Source organism: Ochotona curzoniae, unplaced genomic scaffold (assembly GCF_017591425.1).
Source record: "Ochotona curzoniae isolate NIBS_2020 unplaced genomic scaffold, NIBS_Ocur_1.0 scaffold_4701, whole genome shotgun sequence".
Taxonomy (NCBI): domain Eukaryota; kingdom Metazoa; phylum Chordata; class Mammalia; order Lagomorpha; family Ochotonidae; genus Ochotona; species Ochotona curzoniae.
The window spans coordinates 60,544,275-60,552,163 of NW_024467122.1; the positions used below are offsets into that span (position 1 = coordinate 60,544,275).

Below are 7,889 nucleotides of genomic sequence, written 5' to 3' on the forward strand. Positions count from 1 at the left end.
CTGACCGGATCTTTACTCTGTTAGACCTATCTTCAGACCATAGAAGGTCTCCCCAAGAGGCCACTGAACTTATCTGGACAATAGGACACGGAACTTTATGCTAGGCATGTGTTTGCAAGCAATGAATCTCAACTGAACTTGATCTATGGTTATGCAACAAGGTGGAGGAATCCACCATGGGGGGAGGGGTGTGGGAGGGGTGGGGGGAATCCCCAGCGCCTATGGAGCTGTACTACATAATACAATGTAAGCAACAATAATAATAAAAATAAAAAAAAAATAGTTTATCTCATTGACTTCTTACATTTACTCCTCTCGTCTATGTAATAAGACCAGAACTGGTGTTCTTTTGTTATTTTTTATTTTGTTTTTGCTTCATGCATGGATACGTCTTCAGCTCTTAAAATGGTACTTGAAGAAAATATTTAACAACTTCACACACATCTTGATGTGTTTTTGAAGAAACATGAGTCCTTTGGCCTCAACAGCTAACAATGACCTAGGATTATGTTCCCCTGCCCTCCCCCCTCTGTTTCTCTACTCTCCAACACACTTCCTCTCCCTACTTTCTAAAATAGGGTTTCGCAGACACTGTTGGTCTCTCCCCATAGGCCATTTGACACACTCCTGTGGTTCACACCATCCGGTGCACACCTCTGGCTTCCTGTCACAAATACTCAACAGTGCTGTCTGAAGGCTTTCCCTGGCCACAGGGGTACAGTCCGCAAGAAGCAAAGGAATTAACACTGCCGAGAAGTTGTCTGCAAAAATTCCAGAGTATTAGGTAGACAAATTCTCTAACTTCCTCTTCTCATGTGGGGAAATGCTGAGGCATGTTCTGTATTATCTTCCCAGTTGCCTACAGTGGTAACCTATTCATGAATACTCCTTGCATTTGTTTCCTTCCTGTTCTAGTTTCATTTTCTCTTCCCTATTGCACACCCACTAACTACCATCCAGAGATAACATCAGAATCATTGTCACAGTGTCTCCTTTGGGTGACAAAACTAACCAAAACCAGGCATTTGGATCAATGATTGACATAGCCACATACTAAACAACCTTTTATGTTCCCTCAGAGTTAGTCAAGAGTGCTCATGAAGTGGTAGAGAAAAAATTGCAGAAACTCTGAAATACTTCCAAAATCATCCAAAGGGATTTTATTCCCATCTGCTTTTTGTATATTGTTGCCCCTTATCATGTATCTAAAATATAGAACACAGTAAAGTCTTTCCTGTCCAATATGAAACACTAGAAGCTACCAAACGGGATTATCTCCAAACCCTTTGTAGTTCTAATAGATGGAAATTTTTATCAACAGGTTTGTGACTGTTTATACTCTAGGAAATTTTCCACGTTCAGCTTTTCCTATAAGGTCGTTACAAGGCTTCTTACAGAGGGAACCCAAACTGCTAAAATTGAAAGTATTTCCAGCATGTTAAAAATGCATCCATCTGAGCATATTGCAGCATCTTCACTCTTGGCTGAGCACCACAGCCTAGAGATGACTCCCATCCCTTTTAGAAAGTGGAATGTCTGTCACTCACACCCATGGGTCCTGTTTCTCTCCTGCTACCCCTTGCCTAACCTTGAGTGGCAATGCCAACCTGGTGAAAGGAAAAAACAATTTGAGAAAAAGTCCAGTCCCCTGTTCTTTCTCAATAGGAGCATGCCAAGCATTTGACATTTTCCTTGGAAGCTAAGTCACTGACGACTTTCCAACAGGGAGCTGACATTTCCAACAGAGTCTTATTTTGCAAGTGAGGTTTGTTTGTTTATATAATAAACTGTATCATGTTTAACTTGGCTACAATATTTAACAATATGGACAAAAATATGTTATTAATTGCACTGCCTACTGCCTAACATTCAGTCTTGCTGATGCTTCTCTCTCTGATTAATTCTCACCAGAATTAATTTCATTAAGTGTTTTACCCCTGATCATATCAGGCATCCAAGAAGCCCCAGATGCTGGGATCATTCCTTGTTGGCCACATTCTAATTCTCACAGAGCTGTACACATTTCTAGTCCTTCTCCTCTCCATATTTCCTCAACTCCTGAAACTGATCCTTTGCACTGGATGGAATTAGTCATCAGCAAAATCATCTCCTCCTCTACCCCTCTACAGATTGTTTTAGTTATCTTGTTCTAACACCTGTCCCTGATGAAAGATCACTTCCCTGAAGACCTCACAGTAGAACCTGTGCTTCCTTCCAAAGTCTTCTAACCACTGGACTAGGGACTGGAATAGATGTCCACCTTGGTCCTCATCACCCTTGTTATTCTCACTCGCTCTTCCCCTAAATTCTTCAGCTTTGAATATCAAGTCTTCAGATTATATCACCTGCTTCCCATCATTCTTTCTGTTAGCTGGAAACTTCCAAATAAACTTCACCATATTTCCCACTGATGTTTGGCTGTTGCTTCATTATTGTAATTCTACTTCTCTTTTCAACTTCAGGAATTTCAACACACACTTAAGTGATCCTTCCAACACTGTAGACAACATGTTCCTCAACTTTCTCTTCCCTATATTCCTATTTTCTTTACTTAGCCACCACCTCTCATGTTAATAGTCTAGAACCGAAATACTTAGAATCAAACTATCCTATCAACATATCTGACACCATTCTCCCTACATAATTTACCTTCTCACCTATAAATACAGATGAAAATATTCTTTATTTTTATTATTATTTCTCTCTTCCCCTGCCTCACTCCAACCCTTCCTCTTCAGTAACAATTTAATAGAAATGCACACACTAGTACAATCTCTTTTTACAAATGAGAAAGTCCCAAGTATGCATGCTTATGAAATCTCCTTAAATTCCACAGCAAATATACACAAGACAAAAACTGAAACCCGAACAATTCTACTTCATTCTCACATTTCCGCTAATTTCTGGTATGCTAGTCTCCATTATGCAGTTCATCTGTGAGAATAAATGCATATGCTTGGTTACCTATATATCCACTTCGTATTTACCAGGAAGATTTTCTTACATCAGAAAAAACACATAATATTTGTCCTGGTGGGATTGGCTTATCTCACCTAGCATCAGGACCATAATGTCATACACTTTAATAACAAAAATTTAACATTCTGCTTTTAAGTATCATATACTGTGATAATGTGGGAGGAAATGGTGGGAGCAGAAAATAGGGAGGGGGAAGAGAGGAATCCTTCATCTGCAAAACTGAATCATGGAAAATAACAAATTTTTCTTTAAAATCCCATGACCTAAGCTCTAAACACATCATTTGATGACAAGGCATAAAATAGAGTAAGTGCTTCTGACATGTGGTCTCATGTCTTATTATCTACCACTTCTACGAACCATACTTGCTTGAACTAAAATGTCTGCCCAAGGGTGTTATTAAGATACAAAAGAAAAAAAAAATCAAGAGAAGAAAAACTAATTGAATGGCTTAGTTCCAGTTAATTGATACCACACTTGGAGAAGAAACATATTGCATTGACTCCTAATGAACAGAACAGAGCCAACAACAAAGAGATCTCACACACACCCTTTCCCAGAATGAAGATGAAGACGATGTTGGAAGTCACTTTCCAAAAAGCCTCCCTGTTTTCCTATTCTGTCACATTTTGTTTACATACATCTGTAATATACCATATACTACTCTTAAGTATTTCAGAAATATCACCAGAAGAAGTCAAATTCCTAGGGCATCTTTTCAAATACACCCTCCTCCTCAGAAAACTGTCAGGCTTCCGATTGCCTCTCAAACTGGAGATTCCCAATCAAGTTTAAGCAGAAAAATGCATTAGAATCTTCCTTGCAAGGTATGAAATGCAATAGATTTGAAAGGCTCAACGTCTCTCTCCTCCAGCTTTTCCTCTCTGGGCAAGTAAACACTTTGAATCCTTTATCACATTTCCTTCCTCTCACTTCAAGGCTTTCACATGCACTAGCATTTCCTGAAACCTGCTGGACTCGGTCAATCTCAAAGATCCTTCTTATGAGACAGATCACAGCATCACTGGGCAATCAGAGCTTTAAGAGCTCTTCTAGTGCAACTCTCACGGAAGGAAGGAAACCAAGACCTAGGAAATAACCTGCCCGCAATTTAAAGGAAGAATGAGAACTGATCACGCATGTCTAACCTTAGACCGTTACAGCAAACAGAATCAACAGCACAGGCTGATGAACAAACAGACGTCTCTAAGAAGTGTGATTTTTAATTTGGTTGAAATGATTTCACTTGCAAATAAGCCATTTTTGTTTAAAATAATTTGTAATTCCTATTTTGTTGTAACACGTTTCTACACTGTGCTGTGTAGTAATATTGATTTATGTGCCATATCTCATATTGATCCAAAAGGACACTGCCAAGGTCTGCTTTCATCTATAATTAAAGAAAAGAGTCTCCAAAGCCATTCTCTGTCATGTTCATTCCTGGCACCTTACAAGCTGCTTTTCACAATCAAATAACCTACAAAAGTTTAAGGATGTACTTTACCCTTTCACCGTTTCTGCTAAAGGAGAAAATTATGTTGAAAATAAATGTCTAGTCACTTGAAATAACCTCTTGCATTTTTATGCCCTCGGGTTTTGCAAAAGCGTGTTATTGGTTGACAGGCCAAAGTCAAGTTCATTGTAAATCTTGCTCCTTATTTTCTCCTCGGAGAGGTGAGTGTTTCCTGAATTTTTTTAAATAATAATCTGTTTAAATTCAGCAACCATGTTCCTCCTCGACAGGAAGAGCAGCAGTGATTGCACATTAAGGAAAGGGTGTGCAGAAACACAAGCTGGCCTCGGACTGCTCCTCACTGCACAAGAGTCAACAGACCCAAACTGTGCTCAGCCACACTCCAAGGGCTACTGTAAGAATACCCCAACACCTGACCTTCCCTCTCATGGAGGCAGCTCCCTCCCCGTCTGGTCCTCACCTCTCCTGACCTTCTCCCTCCCACATCCTCTACCTGCATTGCTGCCTGGTTTGCTCCTGTTCCTGTTCTCTCCCCTTCCCCTCCCTCCCAGTAAACAGCCATTTGGGTCCACAGTAAACAAGTGTAGATCTATCTTCACGGGACACCCCAGGTTACATTCACCATTCCAGACTGCCCATCCCAGTCACAGAATGTCTAATTGCTTTCCTTCCCACCTTACTAGAACCTACACGGAGTCTCAGTTCTGCTGTCCTGTGAAGATTGAAGCCAAGACAGGAGAAAGGCACAAGTGTGGCCAAACCATAGAGCAGGCGCCATGGACAGCATGTAGTAAAGCCCACAGGGTGAGGCTGCCCTCACTGGCCTTCCATCCACAGCTCGGTTCACTTTCCTCCTCAACCAGGAAGAGATGAGGTGATTGTGGATACTTCAAAAGCATAGACATGCTATCTGACAACTGTGGTTCCTCTTCCACTCAAGTGCACATTGCTGTAGCTTCTTCCTCCAGACTCCAGTGAACGGCAACCTGGTGTTGCGGCACATGATGTCCAGGACTGTCAACACAGCCACACAACAGAGGATAGCCACGCAGGTCAGTCAAACGAATGGCTAGGCCTAGCATATATGCTGTTTCATTTTTCTAACTGCAAGATTTATGAGACTCTACAAATCACTCTGCATCATGACACTGGGTCAAATACTTTCCCTATTCTGTCGCACCAGCTGTCAGCACTCAGACCACAGGCTTGCTCTGTGTCTGCACAAGCCCAGAGTTTGTGCTTCCAAGATGATGAATCAAAAGGCAGTCTATGACCTTTGTGCTACCTTTGGACTAAAGGCTGAGAAAAACGATAGCTTAAAGCGTTAAATGCCACACACATTATTCTTGAACCAGCACTTGACACATATTAGCTCATTTAGTCTTCTTCACAGTGCTGCAAGTTCAATGCTACTACAATTTTCCAATTCTATAAAACAGAAAGCAGCAACTCAGCAAAAGTGTTAGGAAACAGACCCAAAGCAACATGGCAAGGTGAACACAGCACCAGGACTCAAAGCTCAGTTGAAACCACAAAGTTCTGTTGCCTCTGTGCTCTTTCTTCTGTCAGCAAAATGCCACCAAATGCTTCTGAAATACTGAGCACTGTTCAGGCAAATCAAAGATGCAAAGGGTGGCTGGCATCATGTCATATCAGGTAAAGACACCACCTGGCATCTCATATGGGTGCAGATTCAAGCCTCCATTATTCTACTTCTGATCTAGCTCCCTGATAAAAGCCTTGGAAAAGCAGTGGAAAATGGATCAAGTGTTTAGGTCCCTGTCATCCACATGTTCAACTTGGATAAAGCTCCTGACTCCTTGTTTCTACTCACTCAGCACTGGCCATTGCAGTCATCTGGGGAGTAAACCAGTGGATAGAAAATTGATCTCAATCTTGAAATCTGCCCCACATCCAACTCTGACTTTCAAATAAATAAATAATTTTAAGTAAGAACATGAAGATAAATCAGTCATGTGTCTTCCCTCAAGACTTTGTTCCTTTAACTAAAATAATTAAAACAATTATAGAAAACTACATTAAACACCTACTTGGTGAGGCACTATTCCAAGCACTTTAAACACCTAAGTGAATCCTAACAAGTGCATGAGTGCACCACCCCTGAAAGCAACCAAGCTGAGGTACAGGGCAAATAGATTTTCTAAGATCATTCAGCTAGCAAGTATTCATCAGGATCTGAGAACAGATCATACCCAAGGGGGTCATTTCGGTAGGTCTAGTGGCTCTGCAGCCTATGCCAGCCCAGAAGGAATGGACCCCTGATGGTGTCATTAAGAGAAATTACCATGAAATTATTGCCATGAATTCAAAGATCCTCTTCTTCAGGACATCTGTGCTTATGGTTTTAAGAAGCCTGCAGCTGTCCAGCAAAGAGTTATTATTCCTTACTTTAAAGATGCAAAGGTAATTTCAGCACTCAAGGAACACATAGGAGAAACTTGTCACACCTGCATTAATGGAACTGATGTGAAGACTGAAGTACCAATATTTTGGTTGGTTTATCAAGGAAGAACAGTTGGTATGGTAAGCAGAAAATACTTATGCCATAATAGATTTGAATGTTTATTTTGGATGAAGCAAATAAAATGTGGGGAAGAGAGTTCAAGGGCCAAATCTGAGAATTTTCAAAAATTAAATACCACCATTTAGGTTGTACTGATATCTGCCATGATGCCAACTGATGGGTTGGAAGTGACCAAAAAAATTCATGAGATCCAATTCGAATCCTGATGGAGGGGCACTGATCCTTGGAAGAATACAACAAGTTTATATTAACGTTGTAACAGAGGAATGGAAGCTGAGTACACTTGGTGACTTGTACAAAACCACTGTCCATTACACAGACTACCATTTTTCTCAATTCAAGGCAAAGTGCACTGGCTCACTGACTGCAGGCCAGGGACTTGACATTTTCTGCTCTGCATGGTGACATGGATCAGAAGGAAAGAAATGTCATTATCAGTGAATTCTGATCAAGGTCAAGCCATGTTCTGATCACTACTGACTTGTCAGCTCATAGGATTGATGTGAAAGTGTCTTTGAATATTAACTACAATCTACCCATCATGAAAACTATTTTCAGAGAATTGGCAGAGAGGTTCAATATGGGAGACAAGGTAAAAACATTGTTACAGAGTAAGAGGATTCTCTAGGACACTGACTTTCCACAATAGTACAGGACAAAATGCCTGTGAATGTGGCTGATCTTATTAAATTCCAGGTATAAGATAGTTTTGAAGGCAGTGATTACTGTTGCTGAATAGCAATCACAACATGCACTTGACTTTTCCTTTAGGAATACTTGAAGCTTATTTCAATGCTTATAATGGATCAGAAACACAGATTTTGATAGCCAAGCATTAGTTATGAGCTCTTAGGAGAAAAGTCACTTTTTCCTCTCTATGTTACATCTTTG

The 7,889-nt window shown here is 40.6% G+C and overlaps 1 pseudogene; it reads left to right on the forward strand.

The window, feature by feature from the left end:
• Positions 1 to 6,559: 6,559 nt before the first annotated feature.
• Positions 6,560 to 7,613, forward strand: LOC121148402 (annotated as a pseudogene).
• Positions 7,614 to 7,889: the final 276 nt, after the last annotated feature.